General features: G+C 41.3%; 2 protein-coding genes across 9 annotated transcripts in view; one reads left to right on the plus strand and one right to left on the minus strand.

The window, feature by feature from the left end:
* Positions 1-7,205, minus strand: part of ELF2 (E74 like ETS transcription factor 2) — a 93,285-nt gene extending 86,080 nt beyond the window's left edge. For 4 of the 7 annotated variants that reach the window (XR_004425651.1, XM_033135027.1, XM_033135024.1 and 1 more), the window contains exon 1: positions 6,928-7,060. The gene's annotated coding sequence lies outside the window, so the exon portion shown is untranslated. Of the gene's footprint in view, positions 1-6,927 lie in introns of all 7 variants that reach the window. The other 3 variants (XM_033135032.1, XM_033135031.1, XM_033135033.1) reach the window with 2 other exon arrangements.
* Positions 7,206-7,347: 142 nt separating this feature from the next.
* The window catches only part of NAA15 (N-alpha-acetyltransferase 15, NatA auxiliary subunit), a 120,382-nt gene continuing 112,129 nt past the window's right edge, over positions 7,348-15,600 (plus strand). The window contains exons 1-2 of one of the 2 annotated variants that reach the window (XM_033133672.1): positions 7,348-7,508; positions 8,970-9,055. The gene's annotated coding sequence lies outside the window, so the exon portion shown is untranslated. The remainder of the gene's footprint in view (positions 7,509-8,969; positions 9,056-15,600) is intronic. The other variant, XM_033133673.1, reaches the window with a different exon arrangement.

Genomic DNA, 15,600 nt, shown 5'->3' on the forward strand with positions numbered 1-15,600 from the left:
CAGGGTGGCCGGTTAGCTCAGTGGGTTAGAGTGTGGTGCTGGTAACACCAAGCTTGCTGGTTCCATCCCCGCATGGGCCACTGTGAGCTATGCCCTCCTTAAAAAAAAAAAAAGATACAGAACTGCAAAAAGAATTATATAACTGTATTGTTGGGTTTCTAACACATAAAAATTAAATATATATGACAACATTAACAGACAGGAGAGGGGGAAAAATGAAGCAAAGTTTCTATATTTTACCATAATTAAATCAGTCAATCTGAAGTCAACTGTGATAAACTAAGATATTTATTATAATTCCTAGAACGACCTAAGAAAATAACTCAAAAAAATCTTAAAAACTAATAAAGGAATGCAAAACCCTGGAAAATATTAACTCTAGAAGAGACAGCATAGGATGAACAAATAAATTATTTAAAAAATGAGACCAATGGAAAATAACTACCAAAACTGCAGACATAAATCTATCAATGATTACATTAAATGTGAACAGATCAAGCCCGCCAATCAAAAGGCAGAAATGGTCAGACATTTTTTTAAAAAGCATTTTAACTACATGCTATCTATAAGACACACTTTAAATTGAAAAAAGAAATAGGTTGAAAGTAAGAAGATGAAAAAAGATATGCAATGCAAACAGTAAGCATAAGAGAGCTTATGAGCACTAGCGTGGCTACACTTATACCAGATAAAATATTACTGGAGACAAATAGGGATCTTTCATAATGATGAAAAAGTCAATTTATTGGTAAAACAATTACGTATGTATACCATACCTAATACTAGTACCTCAAAAACATGAGGCAAAAATTGACAGAACTGAAAGAAAAAATAGATACTTTAATAAAAGAGATTTTAATATCGCACTCTCAATAATTGATAGAACAGCTACACAGAAAATCAGCACAGACATATAAGGCTTGAAAACTATCAATCAACTTGACCTTATACCTACAGAACATTTCATTCAATAAAAGCAAATACATATTCTTTTCTAACACACATGGAACATTCTTCAAAACAGATTCCAAACTAAGTCATTAAAATGTCTCAATAAATTTAAAATGAGAAAAATCATACAAAGTATATTCTCCTACTATAGGGGAATTAAATTAAAAATCAACAATGAAATTTGGGGAATCACCAAATAATTGGAAATTAAACAATACATTTCTAAATAACCCATGAGTCAAAGAAAAAAATCATAAAGGAAATTAAAAAATATTTAGAACTGAATAAAAAAACGCTAAAAAGCAGAACATATAAAAATGTATGGGGTTCAACTAACACGATGTTTGGAAGGAAATTTATAGCTTTAAATGCCTATATAAGAAAAGAAGATCTCAAATCAATAACCTTAGCTTCTACCTTAAGAAACTAAAAAACAAAAACAAAAAAACAACAACAACAAAAGGCAAACTAAACCCAAAGTAGGCAGAAGAGAGGATATTACAAAAATTAAAATAGAAATCACTGAAACAGAAAACTGGAAAAAACTAAATTGATAAAACCAAAACTTGTTTCTTTGAAAAGAGCAACAAAATTGACAAACATTTGGAACGACCAAGTGAAAAAAGAGAAAAGACACATACTACCAAAATCACTACTTATACTAGCAAAATTAAAAACATGTATAGGAATATTATGAACTGTATGTCAAAAACAGTAAATAGCTTAGATGAAATGGACAAATCCATAGAAACAAAATTACTGAAACTAACTAAAAAATTAGCAGAAAATCTGAATAGACCTATAGCAAGTAAAGAAATGAATTAGTAGTTTAAAATTTACCAAAGAGAAAAACACCAGGCCCAGATCCTTTCCCTGGTGAATTCTATCAAATATATTCAGGGATATAATAACACCAATACTTCTCAAACGCTTACAGAAAATAGTAGAGGGAACACTTCTCAATTCATTCTATGCGGCTAGTATTACTATATTACAAAATCCAAAGACATCACACAAAAAGAAAATTACAGACCAGTAGCTCTCATAAATATAGCCACAAAAATGTTCAACTAAACACTAGCAAAGCAAACCAAGCAACATATAATAAGATTATATACCACAATCACGTGAGATTTATCCCAGGAATATAAGGCTGGTTTAATATCAGAAAATTAATTAATGTAATACACTATTTTACTGTAATAAAAGACAGAAACATAATCATCTCAGACACTAGGGTGACCAACCACACTGGTTTGTCCAGGACTGAGGGGTTTCCCAAGATGCAGGAACTTTCAGTGCTAAATACAGGACAGTCCTGGGCAAACTGTGACAGTTGGTCACGCTAACAGATGCAGATAAGGCATTTGACAAAATTCAATGCCCATTCATGATAAAAACTCTGAACAAACTAGAATTAAAAAGGAACCCTCTGCCAAATATCGAGATACGCTATACAGCATTTTGCCTATACTTAAAAATACTGTGTTGTACACCTAAAAAGTTATGAGGGTAGATCTCATGTTAAATGTTCTTACCACAATAAAACAATTTTTTAAGTATAAGATTTGTGCACTGAAAATTATAAAACATCACTGAGAAAATTTAACATCAATAAATGTAAAGAATTTCTTAGGATACCCAGAAGTGGAAATGATGAGTCATAAAGCAGTTCTATTTTTAATTTTTTGAGGAAAACTCCATACTATTTTCCACAGTGGTTGCACCAATTTGCAATCCCACCAACAGTACATAAGGGTTCCCTTTTCTCCACATTCTCGCCAATATTTATTATTTGTTGATTTATTGATGATAGCATAGGAAATATAGTCAACAATATTGTAATAATTATGTATAGTGCCAGGTGGCTACTAATCGAAGAGATCACTTTATAAATTATATTAATGTCTAACCATTATGCTGTATACCTGAAACTAATATGAAATAATACTGAATGTCAATTGTAATAAAAAATAAATAAATAAAATAATAGCATAAATAAATGGAAGGAAATGTTCATGTATTAGAACACTCAATATTGTAAGGGGGTAATTCTCCCCAAACTTATCTACAGATTCAATGCATTCCCCATCAAAATTCCGAGACGTTTTTGTAGACACTGACAAGCCAATCCTACAATTTTTACACAGGACCCAGAATAGCCACAATTTTTTAAAACAACAACAAAATTGGAGGGCTAACACAATCTGGTTTCATTAAGTTACCACAAAGCACATTAATCAAGACAGGGTGGTTTTGGCATAAGGATAGATATATAGATAAGGGAAAAGAACTGAGAGTGCAGAAATAAATCTTTTCATTTACAATCAATGGAGAAATGATACTCTTTTCAACAAATGGTGCTAAGACAATCCATATGTACCATACTTAAAAATTAACTCAAAACAGATCATAAATCTAAATATAAGAGCAAACACTATAAAATATCTAGGAGAAAACAAAGGAGAAAACTCTCAAGACCTTGAATTAGAGTTCTTAAGACAACAAAAGATTAATCTATTTTAAAAAATTGAGAATTTAAACTCCACCAAAATTAAAACTTTTGCCAAAAAAAATACCAAGATACTTTTGTTCTTCAAAAGATTCCAATAAAAAAATGAAAGGACAAGCCACAGACTGCGAGAAAATGTTTCTAAATCATGTATCTAATAAAGGATCTGCATCCAGAACATGCAAAGAACTACAACTCAATAATATTACGAAGAAAAAAAATGGGCAAAAGATTTGAATAGCTATCTCACCAAAAAAGGATATATATATACATATCTAATATATGGCTAATTTTCATATGAAAAAATGCTCAACACCTTGAATCTTTAGGAAAATTAAAACCACCACAATGAGTTAACCACTTCATATCCAATAGAATGGCTGTAATAAAAAAAGACAGCAACAAATGTTGGCAAGAATGTGAAGAGGCTGGCACTCTCTTATACACTGCTGTTAGGAATGTAAAATGTACGACCACTTTAGAAAACAGGTTGGCAGTTTCTTAAAAAGTTAAACAGATGACCCAGCAAATTCTATTCCTAGGTATCTACCCAAGAGAATGAAACCATATGTCCACATAAAGACTTGTACTCAAATGTTCAAGCTGCATTATTTGCAATGGTTAAAAAAATGGAAACAATTCAAATACCCATCAATTGGTCCATAAATAAACAAAATGTGGTCTGTCCATACAAGGGAATACTATTCGTCAATAAAAAGGAACAAAACATTGATACATGCTACAATATGGATAAATCCCAAAAATATTATGCTAAATGAAAGAAGCCAGATGCAAAAGATTGCATATGGTATGATTCCATTTATATAAAATATTCAGAAAAGGCAAATCTATAAAGACAAAGCACAAATCAGTGGCTGCCTGGGACGGGGGATGAGAATGAGGGTTAACTACAAACACGCTAGAGGGAATTTCTGGAGGTGATAGAAATGTTCTAAAACTGGCTTGTGGTGATAGTTTAACAATTCTATATATTTACTAAAAATCACTGAACTTTGCATCAAATGGATTAATTTTGGCATTAAGTAACTCAAAAAGCTGATTTTTTAAAGTGTACGTACCCAAAAGAAATGAAAACACATCCACAGTAAAACTTGTACACAAATACCCATAGCAGCATTATCCGTAACTAAAAAGTGGAAACTCAAACGTTCATCAACTAATTAATGAATAAATAAAATGTGGTATGTCCAATACAATGGAATACTACTCAGCAATAAAAAGGAACAAAATAGTGATACATGCTACAGTACAGGTAAATCCCCAAAACATGCTAAGTGAAAGAAACCAGTCATGAAAGATCCATTATCATATGACTCCGAAACCAGTCACGAAAGGTCGGTATCATATGACTCCATTTACATAAAATGTCCAAAATAAGCAAATCTGTAGACAGAGAGAAAGTAGATCAATGGTTGCCTAGGCTTGAGGGTGCTGGGGAAAAATGGAGTGACTGCTAACAGGGATGGGATTCCTTTTGTGGGTGATAAAAATGTTCTAAAATCGATTATGGTGATAGTTGCACAATTCTGTGAATATATTAAAAACCACTGAACTGTATACTTTAAATCAATGAATGGAATGGTATGTGAATTATATCTCAATAAAGTTGTCATCAAAAAAAAAAAAAACCTTGGTGTACAATCTATGAGCAGGTAAAGCCATCAGCACTGGTGGGCCCTACCACAGCCACAGTTACCAATCTACTTAGGATAGGAAAATCTCAAAGTTACAAATTCTTTCCAACCAAACTGATTATTTTGTAAATATATATGTCTAAAAAGAGAAACAAGGAGTAATGAATTAGTTAAGTCACTAAGCTTAAAAACAGGTTGATATTAAGTATTCAAATTTCAGATGTCCAAGATATTTCAATTTTCTATTTCATGTGTACACTAGGAGATATCTCAGTAACATTCATATGAACTCACTGTGTAAACTGCACTTCGTTATTATAAACTTTAATTATTCCTAAATCCCTTTAGATGGAATTCAACAGATTCCAGTCTTACATAGTCATTCTACTTTTTGAAGAAAGAAAGAAAGAAACTCTGAAACGCAAATACCCAAACCTATCTTAGTAAAGCGTACATTCTCGTGTGATTCAGGCACTATTCTGTGATTATGGCACTAGAGATAAAGTGCATAATTTACCTCTAGATAGACTCACAGATAAAAAGGAAAGCAAATCTGATTACCAAACACACGATTACTGTTCTCGCATCACCAGATTAAAATTTAAACCACACAGCAAAAGTAAATGTCACGCACACAAGAAAGGAGAGAAAGTCGACAGTTCTAAAAGGAAGTGTCCCCCTCTTATTCATTTAATGAAATACTACGAACTTAAAGGCTATTCTGCAACGAATCTAGCCTAGAAAAACACAGCCCAGGATGCTGGCACATGAGAAACAGAAACTGTGTGATCTGGATTACTCTGGACGTTCTGAATGTTTTCTCTGTCCTTTATTGACATGGAATAAAAATGCCCAACTGGAGCAAGAGGGGGGCTCGGCTGTCCTGCTCGCAAAGCTGTGGGGCAGTCAGTTCCAGGCCCAGCAGAGCCCTCCCTGTCCTCCTCCCGCACCCCCCCCTCCCCAAAGCAGCCAGTAGCACTGTCCCTGAGGGCCAGCTTGCGAAGAGAGGATCCAGAAGGCGGTCACTGGACGCGCGTGTTACAGAGCTCGTTTTTGTTTTGTTTAAAAAACAGATTCCTAACAGAGCCAAGCCTCCCTACCCCCGGGGAATAGGGGAAGTGGCAGCAGGGGGCCGGCGTGAAGAGCGAGAATAAAAGAATGACCGAGTACAACCTGCCGTGCAAGCTAGCAGCGGAGGGAAGGAAAGGTAGGAGGCGGCGGTCAGGCCCGCGGGGAAGGAAACTGCTCTCCAGCCCTCCACGCCACCCCGAGCGGCTGGAGCTTCCCAGGTCCCGCCCCGGGCTGGCCGCCCTGCCCCGGCGCCGGCCGCAGCCTCCCGCCCTACCGGACCCTCCCAGGACGCGCTTCCTCCGGAGCCGGACCCCCGCCTTGGCCTCCCCGCGGGAGAAGGCGGGTCAGTTCAGTCCGCTTCTCGGCAGAGGTGACTCGCGCGGAGATGTAAACACAGCGAGCCCAGCTGCGCGCGGCCCATCCCCCCCGCCGGGGTCCGTAACCTCTTCCCTCAGCCCTGCCCCGCGCCCCGCGCTCCCCGCGGGCCGGCGCACGGCGCGCCTTCCCCTTTCTCTGAGTCCCGCTCCCCGACCGTTGCCCGAGGGCACCTGCCCCCTTCCCTGGCTTCCCGCCGTTGTCACCGCCACAGCCTCGGGAAAACCCCTCTGCAAACCCGGGAGCAAACAACACAGACGCGGGGCGGGGGCGCGGAGGGAGGCGGCGGCACTCGGGACAGCGAGGCTTTATCGCCGCGCCCTCCGCGCTGCCTCCTACAGCCTCGGCTGCCCGCGCTCTTACCTGCTCTCCGCGTCGCCTGGGAAGACCGCGGCGTCGCTTTCCCTCCCGGCAGGGCCGCGGACTAGCCGCCGCCGCCTCCGTTGGCCGGGAGTCCGGAGGGAGCCCGGGCCTCCCCGGCAGCCCGAGCCGCTCCACAGGGAAAGGAGGAGACAAAACAGCGCGCGCCGCTCCGCGCAGCGCCCCCCGCCCGCGCCGCCTCACCGACCCCCAACCGCCGAGGCGACGGCGGCGACACAGAGCCCGGCGCGGGGAGCAATGGTGGCCCCCGCCCTCGCCCCGCTCCCGGCTCCCTCCCTCCACCCCCCGCTCGGCTCCTCCCCCTCGGCCTCCTGCCGCCGCCACCAGGACACTTGAGTCCGCCTCCCCCACCCCGCCCGCTGCTAGCGCTCCTCCCCTCCCCACGCGGCGGGGGGGGCGGCACCGCCAGTCACCGCCTCGCCTGTCAAAGCGGGGCCAGCTATTTATACCCCGCGGAGCCGGCTGCCCTCGGCCCCCACCAGCCCGCCCTCCATGCCTCCGTGGCTCTCTCGGATCTCGCCGCCCCTGATTCCCCCGAACTTCTTCCAAACCCGCCTTCTCAGGTAATGACTCTCTCCACCTGTCCCGCGCCCGGCTCGGGATTCTCCCATCCCGCTTCCCCGACTGGCGCGGGGGCTCCAACGCGCGGGGCGGGCGCGTGGGGGCGACGGGGCCGCGCCTGCACCTGCAGCGCCCGCCAGTCCGCTTCTGCCAGCTGGCCCGGTCCGCACGCACACACCCTCGCCACTCTTTCTGAGCGCCCCCGCAGGCCCGGGCTGGCACCCCATCCCCGACTTTGGACTCCCGCCCCTCTTCTCCAGGACTGTCCCGCACTCGGGCAGTCTGACTGTTACAGGGGGCCGAGGTTTGGAAGAACTCCTAGCCCAGGTCCTTCCCGTCTCCACTCCTCGGCCGGGCTAAGTGAAAGGCGGGGACGCGAGCGGACAGCGGCGCGCAGCCCGCCTGGCCCCGGCTCCGCCCCGGCCGCTGACGCTCGTGGCGCACCGCCCAGCCCGCAGCGCGCCTCTAGGCGCCGCCCGCTCCTCCTCCCGGCTCGCAAACGCCGGGCCTCGCACACCCGCGGACCCCGCCCCGTTCCCAGAAATTACCACCCGCCCAACGGCCGGGCCGCGCGGCGGTTGGTGCCCGCGTTTGCTGACTGTCGGGCGGCGGGGCTCAGCGCGCAGCTGCGGAGCGCGGCGGGCGGCCCCTTGGCGTGGCTCCCGGAGCTGCGGGTACCCGCACCGAGCCATTGTCGCTCTTCGCCTGGTCAGCGACGGAGAAGTAACTCAAGTCCGAGTATTGTTGGTGTGAGAATACGGGAGTGTATTGGAGCGGGAGTATTTTGGTCCAAGCGCTTCCAATTCGAAAATGAAAACCCAACAGTAGCTGCACGGTTTTGGTTTCCCCACTTTCACACAAAGGGGAACCTCTGAGCAAGGCACTCTCATGCGTCTGCAAGTGCACAAAGCCAATGACACGGTGCCCTGGGTTGTCCTGCGTTTAGAGCCCCTCATTAATGATCTTTCTTACGCACAGTTATGCATACAAACGTCCCACGCTTCGCTGCCGCCGCATTTTCTGTTACAGTATTTGTTTCTTTAACAAAGAGCAGTGACTGCCCCGTGCGCGTGGGGACTGATTCTGCTCCCCTCTCGGGCTCCTGCAGCCTCACTCGGATGGACCTGGCGCAGTATTCAGCAGGTTCGTTTCTGGGCACCAGCCTTGCTCTTTTTGCTTCTCCACGAAGAAGCAGAGAAGAAACCCTGAGGCATCAAGTGGTAGCTGTTCTTGAAAATAACGTGGGAACCATGGAAATTACCCTAGAATAGGACTTAAATGTCGGAGAACCACAGGAGGCCCCACCGATTTAAGTCCCTGAAGAACCTAAGAATTTAATGATTTTCTCTTTCTTTTTTAAAGCTATTAATGTCTCTTTATTTACTGGAGAGGGAGGGATGATTCTTCTTATCTTCAAAAGCAACGCTGGGGACTTCTTAAGATATTTTTACTTTTAAACACAGGGGAAACCCGGATAGCAAATAGCGTTAGTCAGAGAGACCCTCTTAACTCTGATGAAGTTTGATGGATTCCCGAGTTCTAAAACATGGTAAGTCTTGGCACCCTTTAGAACTAAAGAATGTATAAAGCCCTGTAACATTCAAACCATGAATACACAGTAAACAAGATAGCTACAAACACAGCACCCTTTCTAAGGCAGTATTTCTAATCCTCTATTTCCTGTAAAATAACCTATCACCTATGGGAACCATTGTCTACTTTGATATTTGAAGGAATTAATCAATACTGCTGCTTCTCCATGCCAAAAACATGGCATATTAAGGAGCATTCAATGATAAGGCCTAATTCCTAGAGTTAGAAGCAGATCTCACCTGTGGGGTCAAATCATTCCTATTGTCAGCTACTATTAGGAGAAATACATCTCCCCTATTGCCAATTGGAAGTAAGCTGGAAAGTCCAGGTGGATAACAATACTGGATAATAACATTATTCTTCCCATTTCTTCAGTGCTCCATGCATGCATGCCCTTTGAAATGTGCCTTTGTAGTTCCTCCCATTAGAATGCTTCTTCACCCTACTGATTTTGCACTTAGTTCATTCCACTTGTTTTGTTTTTTGGACAAAGATATATGGGCAAAAGTGGCAGTGTGACAGTTCTGAACCTGACCTTAAGAGGTATTGTATGTTTCTGCTTGCCTCTCTCCATACCCACCTTGCACAATGTGAAGAACATGCCTTGGTAGTCTTCTAGTCCAAGAAGAACCAGAGACACGGAGCAGGTCTAGAACCATCCCCAGCTTAGAGCCAGTAACCTACAGAAAAAAAGCATTGTTGTTTTAAGCAGTGTGTTATGGGATGGTTTGCTACCCAGAATTAGTGTTATAGTCTTTGACTGGTACAATAGGAGATGGGACAATCTGCTCTCCTGGCCTTGAAGGTGCCAAACTTGATGTCTCTGAGGCATCTCTTTGATAGTAGATCTTGGAAGGATACATCCCTTCTGGGAGCTGGCCAAATAAGAAACCCAGAATGTTTGCAGCACAGCACTCTAACAATCTCAGGTTCAGTAGGAAGAAGCTGATGTGGCCAGCAGTCCTAGAAACATGCTAATGATCTTAGAATAGGAGGTCTCTGTGTTGTAACAAGATTGCTTTTACTTCTGTTTTTTTTTTAATATATATAACACAATTTTTTTTAATTTTTTTATTGGGAAACGTTGGGGAACAGTGTGTTTTTTCAGGGCCCATCAGCTCCAAGTCAAGTCCCTCAACTGTCCCTCAATCCAGTTGTGGAAGGCACAGCTCAGCTCCAAGTCCAGTCGCCTGTTTTCAACCTTAGTTGCAGGGGGCGCAGCCTACCATCCCATGCAGGCTTGCGCTCCAACAAACTGAGCCATCCGGCCACCCCATATATCACACAATTTTTAAATTATACAGTGGTTCATTAATATAGTCTCATCAAATAATACAAAGTAGACTTCTTAAAAAGCTAAGTCTCCTTTCCTTCTCTATTTCTCTTTCTACACCTCACCCTCCACGCATATCCAAACAGGTAACCAACCATAAATGATAGTTGAGTATTTAAGGTTCGAGACCTTTTTCTGTGCATTTATATACATACACATGCATTTATATAGATTAAGTATTTTTTAAAAAGATTAAATATAAATGAGATTATGTAACGTGTAATTAGGCAGAATGCTTTTGTACTTTTTTCTGTTTTATGTCCCCTTCATTCTCTCTAATTATCTAAGACAGTCTTTTAAAAACGTCAGCCTGTCTTCAGTAAGATAGGCTAACCAAGAGAAGAGGTTTTCCTACTTTTAGATCATAGGTATAGATGTTAAGTGGGAAACGGACCCTTCTGGGCCCGGTTGAGGGAATGGCGCGATAATCGACATGAGGAACACAAGACTAAATTCTTGGAGTGGTCGCCAGGAAATCATTTGCCCCTCCCAAACTGGAAAGGCTTTTTCTTGGGCTAACCCTTGGAAGTTCTCAAAGTGACTAGTCCTAGAGAACTAACTAGGGGAAGCTGTGCTACCTATCCTGACCTAGCCTCTAGAGTCACAACCATCACTATGCCATATTCTATTGGTCATACCAATCAGTCCTAATTCAGTGTGAGAGGTCACACTACACAAGGACATGAATAGCCCAAGATGGAGACCGCTGGGAACCATGTTGGGAACTGGCCAACACAAGAGCATCTGCTGTAGTGAATTTTGAGTGACAATCGTTAAACTTGTTAGATTCCCTCATTGCTGGTGGGCAAATCTCCAGGTGACCAACAACTGTGTAGACTTTCTGAGAACAGCCAGAAAAATCTCTTCTTTTGCCTCTCCTTAAAGACTTAGTGGTTCTAGGCAACTGTCCAGTTATATTCTGGTGTTAACCTACCTTGTTTATGATCCACTATATCCATCTCTCCCACCGCCCTTTTCTGAGCTTCTACAAAGATGATTATTCATAACTCTCCCATATTCTGAGTCTGCAAAGGACAAAACAAAAACTCACTTTTTGTTTTAGGTATCATGTTGCCTTTTATGAATCAGAATCTCTTAAACATTGTATATTGAACATTGTATATTGAGAGGCCTACCTTAAAGAATGACTAAAACCAAAATAATTTGGGAGGACATACTAAGTTTCCAGAATCCAATGAAACAATTCTTGAGGATGACATTTGTACCATCAAATGCAATCAGGTAAAATAAGTGGGAAATATAAAAGTTTGAATACAAAAGGGAAATTAAATCCTCATAAGTTGCATGTGTTATTTTACCATGTAATAGTTCTAGTAAAATAAGTACTTAGTCATTTCATAATTTGAGTTCTTGATATATTTTAAAAACAACCTTCTCTTTAAAATAGTGCTTTAGTTGGAAGCATTTTATTAATTAAAGAACAAATAAATTAACATTTTATTGCTTTATTAAAATGTTTGAAGTATTGAAGATGGATTACACTTTGTTTTAGTTAGGATTTCTAATATTTTCAATGTTAAAACCAATTTTTATAATTGGTTTTATAAAAACCAATTTGCCTCCTTACCTTTATTATAAAATTAAAAGTCCAAATGAAATGTATATGAAGACATTTTATTAGTGATTTAAGGTCATATTAACCTTTAAAGTTTCTCAATAAAATTGTTTTTAAATAAAATTCAGGATAAATGCTATAATAGTTCATTCAAAGATAAATATCTTTCTTGGGGAATGATCTAAAATAAACTTTCATATTTGTGGGCTGACTAGTTTTCAAGGGCATTTAGCTGTTTCTTCCATGCTACTAAATTAAAATGAGTTAATAGAATTTTCTCTTCATTTATTTCCTGAATCACCCTAAAGATTAGAAAAGTAAACCAAAGCTTTCTTTTTTTCCCATTATTTATTTGCTTTCTTCTCTGGAGGGTTTTCCTATTGGTGAGCTAATCAGCATAAGTGGCATTATTTTAGTTACAGTAAATAATAACAGCATTAATAACAATAAGATTGGCCACTATTAGCATACTACTCCCTAGGTACTTTGTGTTCATTAATCTTATGAGTTCCATATAATTATCTTCATCGTACAGTTCACGAGTTCGAGGTTGACTCCCTCTTCAGAGCCTGTGCTCTTAACAGCCAGTACCTCTAAAATACAGCCTTATTTCAACAGCTCTTGTCCAAACATCAAGGATGAAAAATATTGCCCTCTGCTTCAGCCTTGAGGCCAGCCTCACGTCTTCATCCCCCAAATTTGTTGGGCGCTGCTGCCAGCAGCCGCACTACTCACCTCCGTGGGTCATCCCGGTTCTGCCTGACCTGGGAGGCACCCCCGCAAATGGTTGGGTGTTTCTGGCCAGGTTCCTTATCTCCCTCTTTCCAGACACTCCCTTCTCCACCAGTTGCCAGCGTATTCCCTCTCCTCCAGCCTGTGGCTCCTGTATCCTGCTCTTCCTGTCTGCCACACTGTGTCTGAGTCGGCTTTGCATATCGGCCGATGACACTGACTGCTAAGCAAAAGGAGAGAAATTTAAGGCCAGGGTAAGAATCCAATCGATATGGAGGCTAAAAAGGTCACAGGAGGACCATAATTACATTGGAATACCAGATGGAAAAGAATGGAATACATGGGAAGAAGAGAGTTTTATTATAAAATACTGTGAATCTACACGAAAGACTGTTAACTTCCCCAGTGTGACGGAGGGATGGAAATAAAAATAATTCCATGGTTAAAATGAATCTTCACGAGTCCATGAATAGGTATAGTAATTGACAATATCTATACTTACATGTGTTCAGAGTCCCAAGTACCAACAAAATGCTTTTGAAATTTAGCATCATCTTAATAGTGTTGATTGAATGTGTACTTTCTTTTTCTCTTTTCTTTTAATCCTCCTAACAACCCAGTCAGGCAGGTATTATCAGTTTGCAGATTATGACACAGAGGTGACTATAGGAATAGAACAACTTTTCCAAGACCACTAGCAAGTGAGTAGTGGAACCAGGCAGGACACCCAAGCAGCTGGCTCCAGACTCTGTGCTCTTAGCAGGCAGCTCAGCTCCCTCCTGCTCCTGCTCCTCTCATTTCCTGGTTGGAAGCATGCTCAGGCCAGCTTCTCCCTATCCTGTGCTCTCCTTAGAAAAGGCCAATACCTTGACATGTGATTTGAAGTAGGTAAAGGAGCCCGGTCGCAATTCAACAAGCCTAAAATTGGCTTCTATTCCACTAGTAGAGAATTTCAGAGCTCACTTACAAAGTCTGCATTTTTATTTGGTTACATGAGGAGGGAAATAAGAGTAATATGTTAACAAGGATTAATTCTGTTACCAACCCAGAGTGACTGAGGAGAAAGTAGGTCCCTTTGTGATCAGTGCAGACTAGAAAACTAAACTTTGACAGATGGAAAAGGCAAGGTAGGAGTCCCTATCCTCCAGCGTTTATTCTCTTAGATCTGTCAGGAATATCATATATTTATTCTAACCTAATTATCCTATAGTGGACGACACTGAGACCTAAAAGTGACTTGCTTTTGTTAACACAGCTAAGCAAAGTTGGAATTTGAATCCAACGTTTTATTTTTACAAGCTCCCTTTTTGAGGTCACTGAGATGGGAGCTGGGGAAGAGGAAGGTCTTTGGAAATGTTGATTCTCTTGAGCCTAGTGGAAGGAGATTAGCAATGAACTAGCTCCTTTTACTTGATTAGGTAGGGCCAGGCAAGATGGAAGGACTAAGTAAGATGGTGGGAGGCAGGAAATCAGGTATAGAATGACAGAGACAGGCTTGCATCTAGCGAGGCACAGAGTATGGAAATCAGGGAGCTAAGGCAAATATCAGGAAAGAGCTAAAATTAGTTAGGCAAATTGTTGGCTGAAATATAGACAATTATTGACTTTACAATTTTGTCTATAGCTAACCATAGTCACATGTTCAAAATTATCTTGCTTTTCAGTTTTTCCTCTTGAGGTCTTGCATATTTTTATAAGGTGGTTTACATTTATTATAAGCCAATTTTAGTATTTTACCAACACTGACGTGATGGAAACCTTAATTATTTTTATATTGTTCTACTGAAATTTTCAGTCTTTAGTATTTTTAACTTACCATTAGCCCAAAGAACCCTTCAATCATTAAGGTAATACTTGTGCAATGGGAACTAGATATTGATACTAGAGCAAAGGCGCTAAGTCCTGCCTCTCAGCCTGAAAGTACTGAACTTGCCAATGACAGCGTGCTGAGAAAAACAAGGAACAGATCTGTGTTGAAGTAAGATGCGCATCTGGTTATCAGACCAACTGGGTAGCGCTGAGTCTGTTTGAGTACAAAGTTTTTAAATGGCAACAGTAGGTTTTTCTGTAAATGGTCTAGATGTCTCGAAAAGAGATTAATGACTGATTCACAGGAATGTAGCGTACGTGATTGACTTTGATTGACTTTGTGGGAACCCTCTTCCCACAAAAATATCATAGCCTGGATCCTGTTTTCCAGGAGCAGGTTTTCGGGGTGAGATAAGTGAATGGGATAAAGGAATGAAAAGTAGGGTAAAAAAGCAAAAGTCTTTTGTGTACTCCAGATATACTAGCTGTTTCTAGTCTTGTATGAAAAATATTTCAAAGATCTGATTTAAGAAAAAAAAAAGAAGGCAAATTACAGTAAATATACATGCAGGAGGTGCCAAAAAAATGTATACACATGACTTGTTTCATCTTTTGTTATCTGTATATATTGAGTATTACAATTTTAATACAATGTTTTCCTTTCTTAAAATGTGTATATACTTTTTTGGCACATTCTGTATATTTACCAGGGCCTAAGGCCATTTAGTATGCTAGGTAACAAACACTTGATTTTATTGTTTATAATTTTAGAACTTACAAAGTTAACTTCAGTCTGAAATGATAGCATTGAGAAGGAAGCATATGAAAAAATCTCGATGAGCTCAAAAGAGATAAAAGCTTTCTTTAAAAATGTCCTCACAGATAGCAAATGAGCTTTGAAATGTTAGAAGGGAAAGGGGCCTCACTTAAGCAATTGTAACTCAAAGCTTCCAAGGATTAGCCCAAGAAAGCGAATTTCCCAATCAGGATGAGGCAATTGATTTACCTACGATGCCTCTGAGAAGTTAGTCTTCTGGTGACCCTCCCTTTG

Source organism: Rhinolophus ferrumequinum, chromosome 18 (genome assembly GCF_004115265.2).
Source record: "Rhinolophus ferrumequinum isolate MPI-CBG mRhiFer1 chromosome 18, mRhiFer1_v1.p, whole genome shotgun sequence".
In the NCBI taxonomy this organism is placed as follows: Eukaryota; Metazoa; Chordata; class Mammalia; order Chiroptera; family Rhinolophidae; genus Rhinolophus; species Rhinolophus ferrumequinum.